The following is a 24,840-nucleotide window of genomic DNA, read 5'->3' on the forward strand; positions in this document are numbered from 1 at the left end:
TGAGTGTCCAAGATTTCAGGCGTCATAGACCATGCATTCTGCTGAATAATTCAATTTAAATATGTCTTGTAAAATTGCTGGCTTTGATGCTCAAATAATAAATTACTATTAGCAGTAAAAAAATATACATAAAATGTAGCCCTTTAAAAATAATAATAATAATGAAATAAATAAATAGGTGGGAACATTGCCCTCTGGGATTAATCCCAGAAGGATGTTCCATTTTTGGGTGCTTCTCCAAGGCTCCTTTGTTTTGACTTGATTAAGTTGGCCAAGTGTTTGCATTGAAGAATATATATCTGTTAAAAAGATAAGCAACGTAGTAATCATGATAATGATGTTAGGGATAGGTTTGTGCAACATTATGTCCAATTATCTGTGTATTCAGCCCTGCAGTAGTCTGCCTGTGAAATCACAGGCTTTGCCCCCCGGGGCAATAAAACGAAGGTGTCTAGAAGAGATGGGTGTTGCTGAGGCAAAATTAAATCAGCTGATGGAATGAGAGAACGGGGAAGACACAGACAGGAATGATTTGTGAGCTGGTATTATCAGTAGCGGTTGTGAACTAGGAAATCTCAGGTTCAGATCTTGCCTGCATCAGGAACTCACTGAGTGAGTTTGCATGTAATGATAAACCATACATTGTGTGCAATCTAGCGTGCTCTTTACTAGTTGAGATTCCTGCACTGCAGGAGGTTGGACCAGATTGGGGTCCCTTCTAACTGTGATTTCTCCTTGCTCCTTCAGCCACTTCTGGCTACTCCTCCCTCCCCAGTGAAACGGCCCCTCTTTGTTTTTCCAAATTGTTTTTATTCATTTTTCAAATTACTACAAATCAAACCAAATTACTTTTAATTTAATAATTTCTTAAAATCAGGTTTCCTGCTCCTCTTGCAAGCGTATGTCGATCGTGGCCGCATCATTTTCTTATTTAATGTCCAGTGGCCATCCTTCACTTGTCTTTAGTCTATTCTTCCAGCTGACCGCTTTTTCCTTCTTACAAACAGCTCCTCTGTGACATCTTAGGAAAATAAAAATCCATTTCACATGTGTAGTCCTTCATATACATCGTTGTTCCAGACCTGGTGTGTTGGGAGAAATGGGCCCTCTTTGTTTGGGAGATACAGTGGTACCTCGGTTTAAGAACAGTCCAGTTTAAGAACAATTTGGTTTACAAACTCTGCAAAACCGGAAGTAGAGTCGCGGTTTGCGGACTTTTACCTCGGTCTAAGAATGGAAGCCGAACAGTGGAAGGGCACCGGCGGTGGGAGGCCTCATTAGGTAAAGCACGCCTCGGTTTAAGAACAGTTTTGGTTTAAGAACGGACTTCCGGATCGGAATAAGTTCGTAAACCGAGGTACCACTGTAATAATATCAATCAACTTTGCAGGGTTGTGGTTGAGATTACTGAAAGTTTGGACATCTGAAAAACAGCTCTATGTAAACGCTCAGCATTACTAGTTCATGCACTAAGAGTCCATGATGGGTGACAAGTTGTTACCGAGGCATGTGAATGATTGAGACCCAGGTTCAAATCTCTGCTCAAGGCTGTGTCACATGTTGGGAGAATAATGCTTATTCCATGGAGCAGTTATCCTACATTCTTTGGAAACAGTGTTATATCTGTTGATCATGCGTGTATGGACTTTTTGGTATGCACACATGAAGAATTGGCTATGTGCACACAGTATAAATTAATCATGGCCCCTCATGTGTGATTATTGTAGCATGCAGGCCGTTGCATGTTTTTATATTCTGCTGGAAACCACCCAGAGTGGCTAGGGAATTAATAATAATAATAATAATAATAATAATAATAATAATAATAATAATTTCTTCACAGAGGTGCTTTCTGTGTAGAATCCTTAATCATGCTGCTGCCAAAGTTTCGTCAGTAGAAGTTTGCTAAGTCTAATTTACCATACTGGACTGCTTCGTGGGGAAAAAATAAAAATTGTGCAGCACTCTGTTAGCTAGAAGGTGCTATAGAAATTATGGACTATTATGCAATAGCCTAGCTTAGTGGCCAATCCCTAAAAGGAGATCTCATTTGACTGTCACCTCTTGTATTTATTGCTGAGTGCCTCCCTTGTCTTTCTTACAGGAACTGATTTACATAGGAGGGCCAAAATGTAAACACTGTGGGAAGTGCATGACGTTAACTCTGAAACATTACTTTTTGGTTTCAGTGAGCTCAGCTGCAGGCCCCCTGTAATTACAGAAGCCATTTTAAAATTCATGTTCTGGGTGCCCCTACTTCCCGCTTAGCAGTTGGGTCTGTAGTAGGTTGCTTCCCATTGTTCTACCGCCTGGACAGCTTCACATGTTGGGGCCGTTGAATTAATTCTTAAGCTAAGAATGCTGCAGTTTAGATCTTTGGCCAAACTACGGTCCTTGTAGTCTAATTAGTGTGCCTCTGTACAGAAGGAAAGGCACTTCTGTAAGTTCACATAGGATGCAACATTTTTACATCAAGTGTACAAGACCCAGTGTTGGAGGTTATGAATGTGGGAAGGGAAAAGAGGGGGGGGGGAATCTAGTGACATGTTATCGGAGTTATAGCATGGAGCTTGAAGCAGCACAGCCTGATTGCACAGCCATAAGAGAGTTGCATGGGTGAGAAATGTGGTTGGTGAGTTTATAGCCGTTCTCCTCTTTACAGGCGTGATGACTCCAAAAGTCAGGGCCGGCGTCAAGGGGATGCCTCCTAAGGCCCACACCCCAACAGGAATCCCATTTCAATTCCCTGGAGGCTTCTAGTCTACCTTTCTCTTCCTCCTCGTTGTTGCAGCTTGCTCACTTGTCTTTTCTAAGAGAGGAGGAGGACCAATCATCTCCACATACCTTGTCTGGGAGGTGATGCAGATTGTACCTAGAGAGGAAGACAGATGGATGGGCAGTGGTGAAGTGGATAAGGTTCATGCACTCAGGAAAGGGGATATACTGAGAACATCTTATCTCCACCCCTACCTGCCCTAAGATTTCCATAGTTACTGGGAATTTGTAAACTGCTCATTGAGAGCTTTGCAAAAATAAGGAGTCAAAAGGACCATATTTTGCATCGTGCAATGAGTTAGTGCCTAGATGCTGCATTAGTGAGGGCACCTTAGCTCACATAAGTCTTTTCATATTTTTGAGAAGTCTCTGTGTTTCCCCCCACCCTTGCAGGATCCATCATTGAAGTCACCTTGCACCCATTTCCTCCATCCATTCCAGCAGGTCAAACACTGCATCAGCAGCCCTCTCCAACCCCACAGAAGTGTACTTTACTAAGCTATTAATCATGAATCCCTGTATGTCTCTTAGAGCAGTGCTACTCAAAATGGTGGTCAATAGACAACCTGCGGCAACCCCAGCACAGTCCAGTTTGGGTGGGATGCTTCAGGGACCAAATAGGGTACTGGTCCTTGGCACATTAGTGGGCAGGGGCGGGTTGCTAGTTTGAGAAACACTGTGTTCAAGGTATTCTTGGTTATCTTGCTCCATGTCTTCAGATGAATGGGTTTTTCTTCATTTTTTGGTGGCAATAATCGTTTCTCCTCACTTTCATTCATAATTTTCCTACACTTCTGTGCCTTCATTCATCCTTTTTCTATTCTTTGTAGTTTAGTGACTGTTCTGTAATATGGGATTGTGGAAATAGACACTATTCTACTCTCGCTGTGGCTATCACGCTCATCCCACAATGTTGCACATCTATTTATGAGTACATAGTCATGGGATAAGAAATGAACTGCCTGCTTCAGTGCTACAGAGAGCATGTGAGAACATTTCTGAGGAGTTGATAATGTCTCCGTACTTGGAACTCTGGCTTTGAGTGACCCCTGGCTCCGCTGTGGACAGTTCAGTGTACAGCAGAATCTGGATGTTGTATTTTCGTTTAAATGTACAACCATGCAATTAAAACACAGGCTGCTGAATGTTGGCAAAAGTACTGAAAACAAATGTTTGAAAATGGCATATGGGAATTGAAGGAATTGGAGGACTGAAACATGCAGGAAGAGTGCCTAGGACTTGTTGCATCTCTCTCTCTCTCTCTCTCTCTCTCTCTCTCTCTCACACACACACACACACACACACACACACACACACACACACTCTCTCTCTCTCTCTCTCTGTGTGTGTGTGTGTGTGTGTGCGCGACAGAAGCATAATGTGGATGATGATGACAGTGATAATGCATTACTTATACCCCACCCATCCGACTTGGTGGCCCCAGCCACTCTGGGCGACTTCCAACATAATATAAAAACACAGTGAGACATCAAACATTAAAAATAAGAAGGGCATAAGTGATGGGTATTGCAGTTTGCAAGCGTCCCCTTGTATAGATGGGGAACATTTACACTTGCTGGAATTGGTGAGGAACACAGGAAGCTGTCTTACGCTGTACCAGGCCGTTGTTCTATCTAGCTTGGTATTGTGCACAATTCATTGACAGCTGATCTCCGGGGTTACAGATTTCCTGTCCCTACCTGGAGATCCAAGGGATTGAACCTGCGACCTTTTGCATGCAAAGTAGATGCTCTACCACTAAGCCACGACCCCCCCCCACCCCGAAGGGTTTACAAAGGCCGCAATGCACACAGCGATCAATTATAAGGTTGTGCGCTCAGAAGCCAGCTTCCCACATTGCAACTTGCAATATTTAGCGCTAAACTGGGGGAGGCAAATCAGAAAAAAAAGAAAAGGCACAGAATTTATCAGGATTGTGAGCAAGAAACCTGGGACAATATGTGATTTGTGCTGTACCACTAGGTCAGATCCTGCTAATCTGATGGCCTGAGTACCGGACACCCGAAACAGCCTTTGTAATTATCTAAAAGGGGAGAGGTATCACTTTGGCAGCTTGCCAGCCAGCTTGCCCTCACCCCTGACTGCAGCACACATGGGTTTTTGTGTGTGTCCGGGTTTTCTTCTTTTTAAACAAAATACTTTGTTCTGGTTTTAGTTTGTTATTGTGAAGACAGAGCAATTTGGAAGGGGGCGCACACATGCCAGAGTATTTGCTCCTTCAGTGGGTGTCCTGCCGCTATTCCACTGGTTACGTTTATATGAGGAGCATGCCACTTCCCAGTGCCACCCTATTATTGCAGTTTTCGGCACGCTGCCAAAAGATGGCTGCCGACTTCCTAATTGAATAAAGATCTAAGTAAATTTCACTTGTGATCATGTGACCAGACATTGAGCTTTGCTGCAGTCAAAGGGAAAAACTGGAATATTTTATGCTGCTCATACACGATTGTTTCTTCTTCTTTCTACTCCATATAATTAAACCAGAAGCTGTTGCTCTTGGACTGAATGGCAGATTTCGTTGCTGTGGTTGTTGGCTTCCCTGCAACCCATGCATTTTGCGTGTCTGTTGTCTTCTGTGTGTGTGTGTGTGTGTGTGTGTGTGTGTGTGTGTGTGTTCAGGAGAACACAGAGTCGCATCCAACTGCAGCCTGTGTATGGAAAAACGAGGAGAAAGAAGATTGGCAGGGAACTCACCCAACACCCGCACAAATACCAAATATTTTGGGTATGAATTGGGTCCATCGTCTTTTGTTAGTGGAAGCTTGTTCATTAGCAGCAGATTGTTGCCACTTTCCTTTTAACACACGAATATATTTCGGGTTTTAAAACCCCCCCAAAACCTGTTTGAACAGTTTATAAAAAGCACCTTTGCACATCTATAATGGACCCCCCCTTTTAAAAAATCATCCTGTCATCCCTGTTCCCCTGCTCTCGCTTTTCTAAATGTAAGCGAGTTTTTGTGACGTCGTGCAGGAAAGGTGTGTTTAACACAGCTAAATGAATCATATTTACCCTTAGTGTGCTTCATGGCGAAATTAATAATAATAATAAAAAATCAGTTGGCTGTTTTTTTTTAACTTCCTTATTTCTCAGTGTTTGCTTCCTACCTGTTTTTGAGCGTGTGCCCAGAAATAGTACTTTTGTCAAGCAAGTGGATTGTGCCAACCGGCAGTTAGCTTTGCCAAGTAAACTGCTGGATTGGAAAATCCAGTGCCTTTTTCCCAGCCACACTGAGATATCTCCCCCCCCCCCCGCCAACCCACTACCCTTCCAGTTAACAAAAGAAATGAGGATGTAGAATTGAGGGCATTAAAACCTGCAAAAAATAAAATAATAAAGGGAGACGTAACATGATACTGGCACTTGGTCCGAACCAGTTAAGAAAAATTAGAACGTGGCCCCCTTCCCCTCTTGTTTAATGACTGTGCTAGTGTAAGTTGTGGGGCTTTAATAAAAACCAACGATACTTTTTGTTTCATTTGCCTGCTTCTTTCTCCCTAGAGAACTGGTGGCGTTGGGGCTTTACGTGCCACTAAGTCTTGCAGTCATAAGCTGGTGGTGATTACAGCCTTTGGTGTAATCGGCTCTTGTTTCTTCTCAATTCAGATGTGCTGGGTACTGCATGGGTTTGGCTTGCTTGGGTCTGTCTGCACGTCAGTGCAGATTGTAGCAGGAAAAAAAACCCTTCCTGAGCGGCCAGGTGGCATCTCTTCTTATGTACCCAATCTAGGTTTCCTTCTACGAAAGGTGGTGCCTCTATAAATCAGGTGCTAACCTTTACCCAAATATCACCTGTGTTTTGTTTGGAATCCCCTTCCACTTCCAAATACAACAGCTAGTTAGATTTTGACGACAGGCGCAATCCTATGCGTGTTTATTCAGAAATAAGTCCCATTGTTTTCATGGGCTTACTTCCAGATAAGTGTGTGCATTGGATTGTTGCGTTAGACACATGAATAATTTGCGAATCAATCCGGGGCTTGTGGGTGAAGCAGTACTAGCAAAACCTTTACAACACTACTCTGTTTTTTATTTTATTTTTGTAATGAATATGCTAGGATAGGGCTTATGCTCGGACATTAGAGGCACATTATGTGAGCATTCAGAAGACCCCAGGTTCAGTCCTCTGTATTTCCAGGTAGGGCTGGGAGAGACCCTTGCCTGAAACCCTGGTGAGCTGCTGCCAGTCCGTGTAGACAATACTGAGCAACAGAATGGCCTGATTCATTTTAAGGCATCTTTCCCTGTTTCTTATGTGCCTGTGCTTTCTTTGCTTGGACCTAGAATCATCTCCACCCCTTATCCCTGCTTCATTTTATAGTTATAAAAACTGCATATAATTTGGTCCAACAACATACTCCTTTTCCAGCTACTTTTAATGCTACGGTCATTTGTGCAGGATTGCTTGCAACAGTATGAATGGGAGCATCGTAAGAGCTGTTAAATTACACGTGGACTTAATTGTTATGCGGAAGGCTATTCCACGTTGGAATGAATGTAACCCAACCAAACCTGCCCTGTGACGGTTACCGTTGTGAGAAGGTTCCTGGCCGTGTGTGTGATGTTGCGGGGTTTCAATGGCTGCTGTTTCCCACCATGTGCAAAGTCAAATGTCTAAGCAGCCGTAGCACCATTTACCTGTGTGTAGAGTTGATGCACGTGAGGAAAGGCGTCTCTTTGTAGCCTGAGGTGTGGGTGCCACGCTCCCCATCTTCTGTGATGCTTGTCCAGGTGTACTCTAGTTTTGCCACGTAGTGTGTCCATATGGTTCTTCATGGCAGATCTATATCCTCTTGGCTTCTTCCTTGGCTGAAGATCTGACACTTCTTGCTTCCACTCTGAATGGTTTCCTCATGGGTGAGAGTGGGGAACAGAACCCACCATTCTGGACTTAATACAGCCATATTCATTGACCTCCTCAGAGGAATTAACTGCTGCAAGAGATAGGAATAAGCATTGGGCAGAGGGATGCCAAACTGGGTGGGTGGAAGTGTTTGTGCAGGAGAACCAGGGTGTCTTAACAAATCCCCCCGCCCCTGCCGCCGCTTCCTTTCCCTCCAGAACCTGTTTATTTAGGCTTTGTACATATGTTTTTAATGAGCCAATTATTTGCCATAGATTATCATTTATTGCAAACGACCCTTTGTGTCTTCAAAAAAGCCGAATGAATACTTCCTTTCCCTTTACTAAGCTTTGGGGGTGGGGTGGGATGATGAACTTGATGGATTTCATAGCGGGGGCTTTGTGGCGAAGAAATTAAGACAAAAACCAAAGTTTATATGTTATGATTCCCCTAAATTTCTGGTGGGAATTCTTTCTGATAGAAAATGACATATCCATGGAGGTTTCCCCTGCCAATTTGTTTAATTACATTAAGTAGTGGTATAACCCTCAGTAGAAACTAAACCTCTGCTAAATCCAGTTACTTGAATATTGAATCATAAGGAATAACTAGCCTAGTGTAACATATTATAACAATCTTTATTAAATTAGTAATTTGAAGTGCTACTGTTTCCTTTTTTTATATTGCAAACACTAATATGGCTGCACATTTTCCCTGAAAGGGGGATTGAATTCTGTTAGGGGGGAAGAGAAACCTAGAAAGCTGTTTAGAATGCTAAATTGGGAGACTATTGATGATTTTGCAATTGGATCCCAGCTCATCTTTTGAAGAAAGCTCACCATACTTACACTGAAATGCCATCTATAGCATCAAAATTAGGGTTAAAAGGGCTACTTTGTTGAAAGTAATTACAGCCCCATTCATTTTTTTTTAACTCAGTGACATTTTAGAAACTTGGCGTGAAACACAAGAGACCATAGAAAGATTTTTTTTTTTTACATTGTGACATAAAGCAGCAAGCTCTCAGTTTGAGTGTATATATACAGTTTCACTTAAAGCCAAAGCAAAACAGAAACCCACTGGCATTTATTTTACTAGGATAATAAAGATGAATTGAATGCATCCTTTCTCATGCTGAAGCCTGGTCTGTTGTTTGACCTCCGACAGCACAATGCTACTGTATTGCTTGCGCCTTTTAAGAAAGAAAAATCTGCAAACATACTCGGTTAAGAAATAAATTTGGCTCCGCTTCTGAGTAACCGATGTAATGCATTTGCTTATACCTTGGCTGGGAAACGAAATAACATTACTAAATCCGAGAAGCTTGATGTCAACAGGAGAGGCAGTAGAAATCTAGACGCTTCTTAAGAGGAGGCGGGCTGGTGGGGTCTCTCACAATTCATTCACACAATCAGGTAACAACAGCCCGTGAGGGAATTGCACCGGTTTATGTTTCACATCCTTCTTTGGCTGTGTGCAAGCTTTTAGAAGCCATATTTCAGGAGTATTAGGGACCTCACCTGATCCACAGTTAACAATAGTCTCACCTTGTTCCACCCCTGGGTTAAGTTGTTTCTAATTCAGAAGGCTTTTTCTGCCTGTGCAGTAATCACTGTTGCAGAAATGTTTAAAGCTTTTTAGTGGCTGGCAATTAGACCTTTTAAAGGTTCAGGCTTTCTTTAAGGGTTTGTCTGAAATTTGTATTTAGCATTTTTATGACTTAACCTTGCATTATTGCGGGTGTTTTTTTTTTAAAAAAAATACTTTTCTATTATAAGTTGCCTTGAATAATCTGTATAAAGGCAACTCATACGTTTATATAGATATAAATAAATGTACAGATAATAAGAGGCATTGACCGTGGACGTTGTTCCTTTCATAATTTATTATGAGATATAATTTAATAACACAGGTAATTGGTTGTTTATATGGGACAGTTCCTTTGACATCCATGATTTAGGACTTCTCCATGTAGCACATGGGTTCTAGCTGACAGCTGCTGAGATCTGTTTAAAACCATAGGACTGGAATGGATTTGAGACTAGCATCGTGTTCTCAAGTAGTACCTTCTTTACCTAAAATCACATGACTGTCCAACCTATTCCAGGAAACTCCACCTGAAGCAGTTTCTACAAGAGCTGTGAGCAGCGTGGTTCTGTGTTCAGACCCCCCCCCCACCTTAACAATTGCCAAGTTCTTTTCATCTAAACCTACTTCCTAAGTGCTGTAAAACCATTACTCTTTGTCCTAGCCTAAATGGATACACAGAACAGTTCTTCCCACACTTCTGTCTGACATGTCTTTAAATCTGGGCTGCAGCATATGGAATTCTATCTTACACAGAAGTTCACAATTCCAACTGTGGTAAATGAAACTTACTCCCTAAGTAAGTGTGCATAGGAATGGAGGTCTTTGTTGACAGATTACTTAGCTTAAACAATTAGAAGCATTTTCACTGATTAAAAAGGTGCCCACGATTAATAGGCCAGAATACTTTTGTCAATATTTCATTATTTTTAAAGCTTGTCCTTATATATGATACAGGCAGCTGGCACCATCTAAGAAGAGAGATTCTGCCTTCTCTCTCGCACAAAGTGTCTTTCAGGTTGCTGCCTGCTATGATGTGTGTGTGTGTGTATCCTCTCCAAAACTATTGTTTTATTCATATGCAAATTTATGAAAACATTGTTAATTGATTACCGCATGTGTGCTTATGATTTTTAATTGCGTGAGCACCCAACTTTAAATACTTGAAAACGGTTAGCCTATATCCCTTAAATCCTCTTTTCCTTAGGCTACGCATATCAGTTTTCCTCCTATATGTTCTCATGACACTTGACTTGTTATCTTGCAAGTCTTGGAATAATGGCTGATGCAACTGAAAATGGCAATTGTCTGTTGGCCATGGGTCAAGTGGTAGAACACATGAGTTCCATGCACAAGGTCACAGGTTCAGTCCTTGGCATCTCCAGTTAAAACAACCAGGTAGCAGGGAACGGATGAGATCATTACCTGAGGATCTGGAGAGCTGCTGCCAGCACATAGCCCATCCTGCTACAAGCTTTCTAAGTTCCAGTGGTTATCAGTCTAGGTTCCTAGAAATCCTGAGCATCCCTCAAAGCTAATCAATTTAAAAGAAAGATCAGTAATGGCAGTGGAGTTTCCTGAAAGACAGCTTGCCCACCACTGTAAATCTGCTCTCCCAAAAGGAAGTTCTGTATACATTCTAGAAGTCTTTGTTTGTTTGCAGCCGTTGTAGGAACCCACAGGTCTGAACAGTGCTCTGCATAATCCGACTGTGAACCTTAGAAGATGTCCCAGAATGTGACACAGATGTGGCAGATGTACAGGGATTACACAGCATACTGATGTGGGGGGGAAATCCCTAAAATTAGAATGTTTGAAGACCATAGTGTTACATTGCTGACTCATGTTTAGATGGCTATCCACTGAAATCCCCAAATTGTTCTCAAATGTGATTATGCTTTCATAAGTTAGTCTCTCACATTTCAGACTTGTGCATGATTAATTTGTTTTCTACTTTGAGTGTGTCTTTGAGGAATCTCCGTTTGAAACCGGGCGTCCAGTTTTATTAAACTCATAATGGGTGATACTTAACTAAGCTTTACTCAGAGTTGACCCGTTGAAATTAATGAGCATGACTAAGTTGGGTCCATCCATTTCAGTGAGTGAGTAAAACTTAAGCTGAATGCCACCCACTTAATGTTTAGAGTAGGCTGTAGAGCATTGTCAATCCCTCGACTGTCCATCTGTATACTTGGACGAGGAAGCTGCTGTGTTAAGCGCTTTCTACCATGTTATAAATGGGAGGCTTGCGATTTGTAATGTCACAGGGATGTACGTACATACATACATACATACATACAAGAGAGTGTTATTGTTTTGTTTTTTTAAGCTGAGGTGTTTTTTCTTCTTTTGAAGCCAGGGGTTTGGAGACTGGTGGAAGAATGAATGTTGTTGTTTGTTGACTTGGAGGCAAGGTGGAAAGAATGCAGCAGGAACACTGAGGAAGAAGTTAGTGCATCATTTGCAAAGCTTGGATAGGGACCTTTGTCATGCCATTGTAATTGAGGTGCATTTCTGGCTGTGAAATTGTACTCTTGCTAATAGCCTAGCTGTTGTGAAGTAAAGCTACACTCTAAAAACATGCCACACACTAAAAAAGAGGAAGAAAAAACATTGTACACACCACGGAAAGGCAAGGGGGGTTATATTTAATATTTTTAAACTAATTTGCTAAGTCATGCTGTCATCCTGACCTCTCAACTTCCTGGACCTCGAGCTATATGTAGTAAAGACTTCGATATATGAGGTTCACACAGGCAAATAGTTTGCATGTACAGAACAATTTCATTTACTAAGCTCACATGGGCGTTTTAAAGCTAAGTTCATTTAAGCTCCTGCAGTACTTCAGCATCCTTGAATAGAAGCCATTAGAGGAATGAAAAACTCATTGGTATCAATTATTATTAATGAATTAGCACTCAGTATCTCCCTGCCGGTGGGCAATGAGAATTTTTGTGTGTGCATGGTTTTGTGGAGCTTAAGTGGAGAAGCTGTTTTTTTAAAAAAAACAAAACAAAAGAAAACATAGTCCTAATTTTCCCAGATTGCTTCTGTTCTCTGGAACGTGTTGCCCCTTGAACTCACTGAAAGATCATTATGGCGTGATAATGAGCAGAGAGGGGGCTCTTTCAAAACACAATGGAGGAAATATCTGTTTCCTTTAGGAATGGACATTTGTGTAATACCCACAAAACAATTGCAAATATCTTGCTCAGAATTGTTAACCTGCTTCATGGACTTTGTAGTTCTGCGCTCATGTTTTTATATAGACAAAAGTCTCAATTCATATTTGAGGGAGAATCAGACAAAAAGCGGAAGCTGAAATCCACCACCTTTTAAAATTTCAGATGACTTAGGTTTATAGAAGCCTGCAGACAGATTAAGGCATACTGAAACACCACAAATCATATTAAGTAAGCTCTATGTTTCATAGTATTCTTAAACCCCCAGTTTTAGATACATTGCTCCAAGATCTCTCTTTTTTAAAAAAATATTTTTTATTAACCGACCAATCAAATAAAATCAAATCACATCACATAAATTCCGAATTACAAAGCTGAATTTTAAATTTTTTATCTCAGGCCAACATGCTAGTGCAAACTTTTGGCATTGTGTGTGTAAATGAATCTGCTGCTATAGTGGATATAACACATTTGAATGAACAAAAATCCCTATTGGTAATAAACCATAATAAACCATAAATGGTACTGGATCCTGGTCCATCGCTCGCGTATGATCCTCTAGATTAATGCCAGATTATTGGCAGGGTTGCGAGTTCCATGTTACATACTACCACTTATGGTCGTAGTGCCCATTAGTAACAGTTTTCTGGTCTTCAAATCATTTTTGAGTAAGTCTCTAAAAAAATTAAGTAACCTGCTAAGTTCCCCCGACAACTGGTAATTCTTTCTTTATTTGAGAAGGATAATAATGATATAAAACTCACAAAATTACTATTGATTTTTTTTTAATTAGTGGCTGCACACCTCTCATTTTTACAGAAATGGGAAACTTTGTCTGACCTCCATGTTTTTTGTTAGTTGTCTGATATTGGGAACATTGCTCTCTACCAGAAAAAAGGCATGTGAGGGAGCTCCATGTAGCACATCAAAACAAGATTCATTTCAGTTTGCATGGTGGGAGTTTATTTTATACACTACTGCAGAACAATTACAACATTTGCCACGTGCTTCATTGGGGCACTACTGTTTATTGAGTGTGTGTTGCTGCCCTTAACAAATATGAAAGCTTTGCAATATTCTTATGACCTCTATTTTTGTTATATTCCCATTTCCCCCTTTACTTCCAGGGATTTTTTGCTTTTCTAAATAATTTCATATCCAAAAGTCAGTAAAGATATTTTATTAAAAACCCCTATATAAAAAACTGGCACATCAGGGAGAAGGTGTTTTTTTTTTGTTTTTTTTTTAAGAAGCTAGTCTTTTGCATGAAGGGTTGTGGTGTGTGTTTTTTTTAAAGAGGCGGTATCCTGAAATGGGATGCAATATCCTGAAAATGCAATATCCTGAAATGGGTATGGCCAAGGAATTACTTCTCCAGGTGATCTGCTGTGTGTACATAAGCTAATTGATTAAAACCATTTCTGGAATATAAACCTCCCAAGGTATGTTAGGTGGGCCTGGATCTTTTAGAAGGGCTGTTCCTTTGTTCTTCAGGGTACCCTTTTGTAGCGTTTTGCAAAGAGAGATCTGGCCAACTAACATAAAACTTGAAGAGATTCTGTGTTGTAAGCCAGAAGAGATTTGACCATGCACATAGGTCTAATCAGAAAACCCAGGAAGTACTATATTGTTTTCTTCTTTGTGTAAGAGATGACAGTGCTGTTTCTCATCTCTGAAATGCCAGAGAGCATTCAGCTTAGAGAAGGTGTAGAACTCAACATGCCCCATTCAAAATTGCCAAAAAGTTCATGTTGTCAGGTGCTAATTGAATGCATTTGAACCGGGGAAACCGTTTTGGCAGTGGATACCGTTTTTTACGCACACCAGTGTGAATCTGTTAGTGAAGTTGTTAAATTGTGAGAGCCTGAATTCCTCCAATGTTATGTAACACTAGTAGGTTATTTTGTTAAACCGCTCAGAAATCCTATGCGAAAGGGATGGTCCCTAGCTTGAACATGTGAAACTGCCTTATACAGCTACATTCAGCATTAAGGAAGAGACAGGGTTTAGAGAAAATGCAATATTTCCTGTAAAGAGGATCTGCTGTACACTTTCCATCCCATCTACGTGTTTGATATTAGTTGAACCTATTCTAAGCAAGACCATTTGCTGACCTAGATTACTGCTGTTTACTTCCACTGGCAGCAGTTCTCTAAGGTCTCAGGCAGAGATCTTTTCCAGCTCTGCTACTGATCCTTTTAACTGGAGATATCAAGAGCTGAAATTAGGGCTTTCTGCATGCAAAGCATATGCTATATCATTAAACTATGACCCATTGCTAACGATTCAGCTTCTGTAGAAATCCAGAGCATTTCTGTTACGTCTAATACTATGCAAAGTTACACTCTCACCTCTTATCTAACTCATAGGGAAGGCTGAGAATATACCCTAATTCCACAGCAGCAAAGAGGGCAGAATGTGACATCCAGCTTCTTGAGAATCTCAGCTGTGATTAAAATAACAAAACAAAAACACTCCATCAAGTTTCTAGCCCTTATGGCTTGAAAAATATGCTTACAAGTGAGTGGCACTACTTTCTAAAATCTCAAGTCAGAAAGATGGTCGAATCCCTCTGTCTAAGAAAACCAGATTAGTTATGCAAATTTAACCAATTTGCATAATCCACGTGAGTTGCAGAATTCAGCTAAATTGGCATGCAGTTTGGGTTGCAGAATTTTAATATCTTTTAGCCAAGAGAGCTATAGGATGCTATCCAAAACACAGTTCACCAACATGGCTTTGAGTGCGTAATGTACATACGCAATAGAAAAGCACAAGATTTGCAATAGTTTAGTAGTTTCAGTTTATTGTCTGTAACCTTTTCCGTACATTTGCTTCCACCCAGAAATGGCTTTTTTTTTGGGGGGGGGGGACTGTGGTTCTAGAGATGATGATCTCTGTACCTTCCTTGACACAATCAACACCTTCAAGATCAAATTATGAAAAGCAATGTATGAATAACTCCCAGTAGAGTTATTCTTTTGTAGCTCTATCAGTTTCTAACCAGAAAATAATAATTAAAAAAAGCAGAATCCTCTTCTCAGGGTAGGCTTTGTGAGGAAATGGGCTTTTCGTCTGTGAGCAAACAGTATATTTAATTGATTTCCCCTTCTCTGATCCAATCTTACTACCCACTTAGGCCTTCTTTCCACCCACACTTTTTAAACAAAGCAGCTGATAAAATATTGAACCAATGCATTTTTATTTATTATTATTATTTTTTAAAATTGTATGATTTCAATTGGGTTATCTGCCTATCTTGTTTTTGAAATTTTGTGCTGTCTTTGCAGCACAGGCTGTGACTCCCAAATCTTCTGCAGCTCTATTTCCATATTCCTGCGTGCTTGTTCTTTGTTAATCACTTGGCAAGCGCTTATTTGAATATTAAAAATTTCTTTAATCATCAAAGGCAGGAGCACAGCTTCATGAATATTCATATTTTTTTCCTCCTCAGACTGGATTCTAGTTCATTACCCTGCAGTAAAGCCAAACAGTCATCAATCGCGCTCATTACTGCCGCTGGCGTTTTGATTGGCTGCCTGCTGCTGGTAGCTTTCTCTCCCCCCCCTCCTGCTTTTCTCTATGAGCTGTCGTGTACCTGCCAACAACAACAACAACAACAAAAAACCTAACAATGCAAGAATAAATTTATCTGGTTGAAAAACAACTTTGCAAACTTGTCAAATGGTCCTCATCACTTCTTCCCCCCCCCTCCCTGTTTCAATTTTATTTTATTTTAAATTGAAAGAGCAATTTTTTTTAGAAAAAGGGAGAAACTTGAGCTTCAGAGATGAATATTTGTCAAGAGAGTTGACGTAAGTTTCATTTGCATAATGACTTTGTACTTCTGCATTAATAAAATTTGCATATGAAGCCATGTTAATTACTCCTGATCATGCTTTTTGCATTCATGCATAGTAATTTTCTCCGACTTGTGAGAATTAATGTCTTGGCATGGGAGGGGGGAATAGACGAGGGGGGAGGCAGTAAGGGGACTGTCAAGTTTCTGTGTGCCAGTGTCCCTCACTAGCAGTCTCTCTTCTTCCTGCTATCAAGATTGCTTTTCTTGATCTATGACTCATTTATACCAAATCAGTAGGAATCCTGGCTATAAAGAAATGTATCAATTCAGAAGGAATCCTTGCTTGCCAGAAAAACACACACACATACACACACACACACACACACACCCACACACCCACACACCCACACAAACAAACAAACTGCAAGCAAGGCTAAAGATGAGTGTTAGCTTGAAGTCACTCAGTGTGTGATCTTGAGTATTCAGAAACTTGCTACATGTGTGCCTGGTTTGAAAAGTATTAATGGCTTCTAAGGGCTGCATCTAACTGTGCACTTTATGTCTGCAGTTTTTGGGTGCATGTTTGTGTGTGTATCTATGAATGTGTTTTTACCCCTGTGTGTTTTCACCTGGCTGCCTTGGTCTGCTTATTCTGTTACAAGTACTTGAACCCCTGTGTAAGTTTCCCACGACTTACATGTCTGAGCAGTGCACCAGTTTCTGTGTTTGTGCTTTTGTACATAAGACACAGATATGTATTTTTAAATTAAAACAACAGCTCCGTGTTGATAGAAAAGCAACCAGCTTTTTTTTTTAAGAGCAAAAATGGAGAGAGAAGTGAATCGACCTGTTTTCGAAAAGGCTTTTCGAGATTTCATACACAATTTCTTTGAGAATTTAGCAGAAGGAGGAGGGTTGCTGTTTTGAGTTACCGGTATATATATAGAGAGAGATGCTCAGAGGTAAATGCAAAAACATAGAAGTAATTATACAGAGCTCTTTCTGAAGGCATACATGCAATTCCATGGTTCAGCCAATGTCCAAGAGGGACACTGTTACTTTTAAAGACTTAAATTATATTCTGGGGGCCATCCATCCATTGGTATAGCCACACAAATGCTTACAGGCAAAGAGACTTAAGAAAGCCAGTAGAGTCCTTGTTAGACTGGACTTGAATTGGTTGGATAGCCTTGGGCAACGCTGCTTGTCTTGTAACATAAGGGCATTTGCACACCGGGGATTTGAAGCGGCTCTTGTTTCAATTGCTTTGCGCTGGGGATGCGAAAGCTTCATCCAGAGGGATGTTCATTCACATTACAAATGCCTCTCCTTTGTTTCTTCTTCTTCTGTATTTACCATGGCCAGATAATAAACCAACATAAATAGAGAGGTTCAAAGGCAATTCTTGTCTCACATGTGACAACTCTTCCTAGTCAGTTTTACATGTTCACTGTAATTAGCAAGCATACGTCCATATACAGCATGGGTCTGCATTCCTTGTGGCAGGTGAGAGCCACAGCCATCTTTTTTTGGACTGTGTACATGCTGTGTTTCAGTCCCAGGGGACCCAGAGTAATTGGCTCTGGGACACACACAAGGTACACAAGATTTTAAAAACAGGCATGCACATACAACATTGCAGGTACATGCAGTTTTCGGGTGCGTGTGTTCTGTGTCTGTAATGAATGAATCAGCCTGCAGTTCTCCAATCAATATGGGGATGACAACAGAAAGCTGTGAACATTTTGTGCATGTGACTTGCTCATCTGAAACAAGGAGGCAAATGAACGGTGTTTGCACAGGCAGAACACTCTGAGCACCAGGAGTAGACGAAAGACGCTGTGACTATCTGAAGGGGGCGGCGGCAGGGCATTTAGAATGAATACTGAAACTGTGTCCTTGCACAGGTTTTTGTTTATTTTAAATATGTGGGTTCAGTTATGCATTAGCAGCATTTCCCAAAGTTCCTAGATACAAATGAAAATAAATGAGAACCATACCTTAATGTGGCTACTCGGGTCTTTGTGTGTAATGTTTTAAATTTCATTTGGATTTTGTGGTTTGACTTTCTTTGATTGCGCTCTCTTTTTGGGGGTGGGGGGTTTGCTGGAGTAACTTATGGGACTGGGAAAGGAAGTACAGAAATGATTCTTAGATGTGTTTGGTATTCATCAACGTCCACAGTCTCAAACTCTTAGTTCCCATCTGCGCTGAATATATTTAATCCAGGCCTAGAAACTCTGTTTGTTTCATATTGGGGATGATTGCTGAAAGTGGGAGAAAAATACAAGCAATAATTAGTATTACTTCTGGTTTGTTTTTTTTAATTCCTTTTCACCTTGTTGGGAGCTATCTTCTTTATACAGGATGCAGGTAGACTGTGCTGCAGACATTGACTCTGTTTATGGGGAGATTTTCTCTTCTTTCCCCTAATGGCCGTGCAGGAAAATCAAAGTATCAGATAGATCACATGTTCAAAAGCAGACTTAAATTCAAGCCACACTTACTGGCATTCTTCCATGAAACCAGGGGGCACTTATGAGAGTACCAGATAGCTTGTGATATGGGAGACTCCGGTTTCAAGCCTTTCAAGGGAAAGATTAAAATGAAAACATCCAGCTGAAATTAAGCATTGAAGCTGGTTCTTTCATTGAACTAGTTCTGAAAGTGACCTGTCCACATAAACCATAGTTTTATAACATGTTACGTTGTTGTTCTACAGAGCACTCCGGTTTGTTGAATAGATGGATTGTATTCTGTATTACAGTATACCCCTGTTAGGATGGCCAAAGGCAACAGAGAATAGGGTTCCTGTATCTTTACTAATTGCGTAGAACAGGGAGTTTGAGCAGGTGCAGTTTGTCTCTAGAAAAGGTTCCATTGGCCGAAAAAGATACAAATGCTACTTCATGTGTTCCAAAGGCTGATCAGTGCTTGTATTGAATGGAAGTTCTGTTGCTGTGCTGCTGCTCAAATCTGCTCTTTGTTTTTAGTTTGGAAATGTTGATTGCTCACCTTTAACTAAATGCAAACCATGTTGAGAGTTCTGCATTGCAGGGGGTCGAACTAGATGACCCTTTGGGTCCCTTCCATCTCTACAGTTCTGTGATTTTATGTGGACTATGTGTGACTACTGACACAATTTGGAGCTTTAGACTAGTACCTTACACCTAACCTTTTAGGCTGGCAGAACCAAATCTTTGCTCTTCACTGCCAAAGCCTGAGTGTAGTGAACAAGACAAAAGTATAATCGGCATTGTTCTGGGTGTAGTGCAATCTGGATTGATTTCAGTAATTAATTGAAGCCATTCTGGATTTTCTCAGTACAGTGTGGACTAGAATGCTTTTCATTGGAGGGAAGAAGTGTGGATTGTTTTGGGTTTTTTTTTTCCCAAGAGAGGAGGGAGATTAGCAAGGGAATCAGAATTTAGTGAACTGGGTACAAATTCACTAGGAAATTTCAGGACCAATCTAACCAAAGTGAGATATGCTCTCAGTGCATCTCAATTGCCTGTAGTTGAGGTTATGCTGTTCATTAGCACAAGATGCAGAATGTCGGAAGATGGAACAAAAGATGTTAATGCACAGCATAAGAGAGATTAAAGTAACTTGTATATCCACAAACCAGCCCCGCCCCCCTGCTCTCCACTGTCCCTTACATAACAAGTCAAGGTTCTCTCCAAAATCCAGGGTAAATGAAGGAGCTGTGATGTGATTAACGCTGAAGTCTCTTAAAGCTACATCACAGAGGTTCAACCATAACGATTATAAAAGAAGAATTCTTTGCTGCTGTACAAAGCATTTAATGTGCTCAAAAAAATCCTCTCTGTGTCTCTGATGGGGTGTGTGTGTGTTTTAATATGCAAGTAAAAAAAACACATGACCTTAACAACTGGTCCTTTACAACATCAGCCACATAATTGCAATTGGTTGTGTATCCAGTGCTAAGCCTTCATTCATAGAGGGCTCTTTGATCCAGAAGAAAGAGGAGATTTGGATTTGGCAAATATCCCCTTTCTTCTGAAGCTTGCTGCATGACCTCCCATGCTGTACCCCAACCCTTGGTGTAGAGCTAGGGAATGGGACGGGACACAGAGGGAAAGGGCAGTTGGTACAATGGCTTGCTTGATTTTTGGTTCACGAAAGGCTCTGCTGGATCAAAGAACCTTCTGGAAGGACAGTACTGGGTGCAAACCAATATGTCCAACAGATGAGGTGTTCTAGCCATCCCTGACATACAGATATACACTTATAACCAAAGGCAAAAAGATACAATTTGGTTGTCAGATATTATTGGAGGGTGTTTTTTTTTTAAGCATCACTATCACCTGTAATTGTTGAAATTTAACTTTATTGTCATGGGAGTTTCCTTTCAATATTGGCCTGTGGGGATGAGCATTTGGTCCTCTCAAGACATAAGAGATCAGCGATGATGTTGGGTCCCATTGCATATTGTTTCTTCTCAGCTTGTGTACTTACCTGCTATTGTTTGGGATAACCTTCCCTTTTTTCACACTAACCTGAATCACACGAGTCTAGCAGAGGTAGACTGTAACACTGACAGTCTCAGGGTCATGTTGGCATTGACTCAAGAGCCTGGAGGCTGTGACTCAATGCAAGAGATATCTGCCACCCTCATATTTAATAGAGGTGTGGTTTATGGAGACAGACTGCACATCCTTGATCAAAATAGGCTGTGCTGCATGTTGAGGCCTGCGTGTACATTCTGGTTCCTTCCACGTCAGGTTGGTTCAGCTGCTAGAAAGAAGTGGGGAAATCAGAAATGTGAGCTTCTCCTTTCTCAGTTCCCGCTGTATAACATGCTTGGCTAGTTACGAGAGCTTAGACGCGTGAGCTCCCGGGGTTATCTAGTGTGGCATCGTGGTTAGGACATTGAGCTATCAGTTGGAAGTCATTTCTCATCTCAGGTATTAACTGAGTAGAGTAATGTTAGCAGAAGGCATTACCTCTTGGCTTCAGGCCTTCCCAGTATGACCATAATAATAGTGGTCTCCTCCAGAGGTAAATATGCCTGGCATAATATATGCAAAACTCTTTAAGCACTTAGTACGAAGTATTAGTATTAAATTATTGCCTATGGCTCTCTAGAAGCAAAGCTGGCCCTGATGCATGACTTCAACAAGACCTTACGGATCCCCCATCCAGCTTCCCTTGGCTCTCTCTAATTCTGGGAAGCACTACAAGCAATTATTGTGGTGAACATGGACATGTGGAGAACTGACAACACACACTTTTTCCAGGCTCAGTGTCCAACAGACACATTTCCAGGTTTTGTGGCAACTGAGTTGAACTAACAGTGCCAATGGTAACGGTACGTTTTTAGAGGGGGAAAATGTTTTAACGTTAGGAACCCTGAATTTGGGGGTTTTTTTTGTCTGTGTGAGGACTCCGTTGTCCGCCTGCCTTTCTCTGTGCATTAAAAGATCCTGCCATTATTGCTGCCCCCCCCACATTACAAGCAAAGTTGTTTCTGTATATTTAGATATTCCATGTTTGCCATCTGCTTTCATTGGTTTGGCAGAAAGAAAGTCACATCCAGATTGTAATGTAGATACAGTTCCCGTTAGCGGCTTCTTTTACCTGTTTGTATAGCAATTCGAAGTAAGATCAAAAGGTTGCAAAATAAAAGAAAAAGAACCCCCAGAGTCCAGAGAGTCTATTAAAAATAATAAAAAATAAAAAGCTGCTCAGAAAAGCACACAAATCTTATCCTTGATGCTTCGGCGCTCAAGTATTTACGCCAGGGATTTAGACCCTTCACTTGTGGTTTTGGCAACAGCTTCACACAAATGTTTTGCCCTGGTAGTCTCTTAGCCATTTAAGATAAATGACAAAATCAAATTCAGTCCGTGCAGACTGGAGTGCTGGATGCTTTGCCAAGAATGAAGTACCCCATTGGACTCACATGTATAGCTATCAGATCAACATGCTAGCTGTAGCTTTCAAACTAGGATGTCTGAGATGCTGAAGAAACCTTAGTGGAGGAAAATACTTTTTTGTAATGTTGTTCAGTTATGGAGGGTTTTAATTCCCTAATGTCTGCGTAATTGTGGGGGGGGGGGGGGGAGTCTTTGTACAGAGTGGTCATTGTTCAAAACTAGTATTTACCAAACAATGATTACCAAATGATTCTGTATGATGTGTCCAAACAGAAGGAGACAATTGTGGCAAACTCTTGGTGAATTATGCTTGGTGAATTATACACCAGAGAATCCTTATCCTAACAGGAAGCTGGAAGGAAAAAAAGTATTGGGCAGGATTCCACAAATGAGGACTTCCGGTGGCACAATGGTGCTTTCCACTTCTCCCTTTGCACACTCCCCAAAATTTGTTTGGGGTGGTTGGGAGAACCCCTGGAATAACATGGATGTGGGGGGCAGGGGGATCATTATGTCTGTCAAGCTGAAATGCTTGGCCTCATCAAATGAGTGCCTTAGAGTGATGTTGAATTCCTCCCCTTGTGTTGAAGATGGATATGGGTCTTGTTCTAAATGACTTAGATTCCACAGTCTCTCCTTCCACATCCCTTTGTGACTCAACAATGCCCTTGGTTGGTGTGGCAAATAGGAATAGGTTGTATGCTTAGAGAGGCATTTTTTACTGTATGCACCCTACTCCTAGCTTTGTTTTGCTCCTAAGAAAATTCCAAAATGTATGCCTAGATGTCTTCTGATATCCTGGCCTAGGCTTGTCTTTCATTTCAGTATTTGGTAGTTGTGTGCAGTTGTTCTTAAATGCCATTTATCTGTATATCTTGTATACATGTATCATTGTTAATTTTTCAAGTTGTTGTCTGCCCTGAGCTCTGTTACTGTAGAGATCTGACTAAAATAAGCATGCCAGCATGTTTTAAGACTTGTAAGCTTACCGCAGGAGCTGCTTTTGTTTATTAGCTACCTCGATTCAAAGGCGCTTCAAGTAAACGTCGGCGTTAAATAAAGATATAACTGGAGCCACAGTTATTGAGAATCTGGATGCAGCAGCCCGACTGAGTTCTGATGAGTACTGACTGAAGGTTAACTTCACAAGATACGCACCTTGTGTACACATTTCTATGCTTTTATTTAATTGCTTAAGTCGTAGCGCTACTGCCAAGAGAGCAGGAAGAAAAGCTCTTCCAACAGAGCAGGAGCAGAAACTAAGTACAGCTTTAAATAACAGATGATTTTTTTTAAAAAAAAGTTATATGTGTATGTGTTTTGAATGAATAATATATTTGGAGGTCTCCGTATCAGTTTCTAGCTATTAGGGGAAAAGGAGGGTTTCCACTTTCTTTATAGACTCGGTGTGGCAAATGGAATGCATAAACAGAACATGCAGAACGCATTTCTGGCTGTAGCTCAAGTGGCAAGGAAGCCACAGTGACCAATGAATGCTTTATTCTGGGAGCTTGAATCTTGGCATCCCCGTGAAGCTTGCTTGAGCTGCGAGCGCACTCTGTCTGCGCTGGTGTGCCGAGGCTGGTTCGGTGGTAGCTGGGCAAACAGCCCTCTCCCGTTCTCTGTTTGGCTAGTTGCATTAGGATGGCCATAAAACAATAATCCCCCACTTTCGATACGGTTCCCAAGCACATTCCCGGTGGCTCTGGCAGCCTCCCCCGGCTCTCTTCCACACCACCACTGAAACAGGCACCTCCAGTGCCAGTCCTGTCCCCTTGCCTGTGTTTGCCTGAAGAATAGCTATGTTACCTCGCAGCAGCAGAAAAGGTGCTTGGCTCATTGTAGCATGATCTTTTACATGAGAAAGCTTATTTTATTAGATGCAGGGCACTTGTTAAACCTGGCAAATTATGGTCAGCCCATAATTTATTGAATTGGCAAAATTGAGTAGGCCATCAAGAAGCTTATAGCAACCCCAAGATAATCATAGTTATCACACACAGTGTTGGAAAACCAGTGTCTAATAGTCATAATTTTCTGTCTGCCTCACCAGTAAAACCATCCATCTGGAGACTAGAATTGAGGGGCTGGTTGGTACAGAGAGAGAAAGCAGAGATCCTGGTACCCTTCCCCCTGATGCCCAACAGCCCCCCCTTCCTTAGCTGGTAGAAGCAGTTTTGGCAGTTGTGTTGGAGTGCCCCCAGACAATTGTACGAGGGGATTTCTGTATCCATGTTGAGGCCACCTTATCTGTTGTAGTGAAGGACTTCATGACCACCATAGCAACTGTGAGGCTGTTTCAGTACCCAGCATATGGACCCAACACATCTAGTGCGATGTACACTTAACCTAGTCTAGGTACAGAATGGATTTGTGGTGGTTGTCCCATATAGGGTGTGTGGGTCTTTTTTGTCACATTATCCCATGGTCATGGATGGACTGTCTGGTGAGGTTTGGATTGACAGTAGCTAGAGGACCAATTAGAAATGTCTGCCCTGGACACTTGCAGAACCCTAAGGATTCCTGACACCTCTGGAGGGTTTTCTGACATGACATACTCTCCTATTGACTCCCTGGTCTTGCTATGGAATGGCGAGATGGAGGGGGCCTTCAGTGTGGTTGCTTCTAATTGTATTCTCCGTCACTGCACCAAATGATCAACTGCTTGCTTTTCCTGAGGTGCTTCAGCCAATGAAACAGGCAGGATGATGGCTGGAACGCAGGTGGCTC

General features: G+C 41.3%; 1 protein-coding gene and 1 long non-coding RNA gene across 14 annotated transcripts in view; one reads left to right on the top strand and one right to left on the bottom strand.

Moving 5' to 3' along the window:
* The window catches only part of BCL11B (BCL11 transcription factor B), a 164,753-nt gene that overhangs the window by 50,858 nt on the left and 89,055 nt on the right, over positions 1–24,840 (top strand). The window lies entirely within an intron of this gene.
* Positions 20,453–24,576, bottom strand: LOC310844942. Its single transcript, XR_014564392.1, has 3 exons — positions 22,137–24,576; positions 21,812–21,887; positions 20,453–20,968 (listed from the first exon to the last, which is right to left on the bottom strand). It is a non-coding gene; the product is annotated as an uncharacterized lncRNA (long non-coding RNA).

The sequence above is a fragment of the Podarcis gaigeae genome (genome assembly GCF_964106915.1).
Source record: "Podarcis gaigeae genome assembly, chromosome: 1".
Classification (NCBI taxonomy): Eukaryota; Metazoa; Chordata; class Lepidosauria; order Squamata; family Lacertidae; genus Podarcis; species Podarcis gaigeae.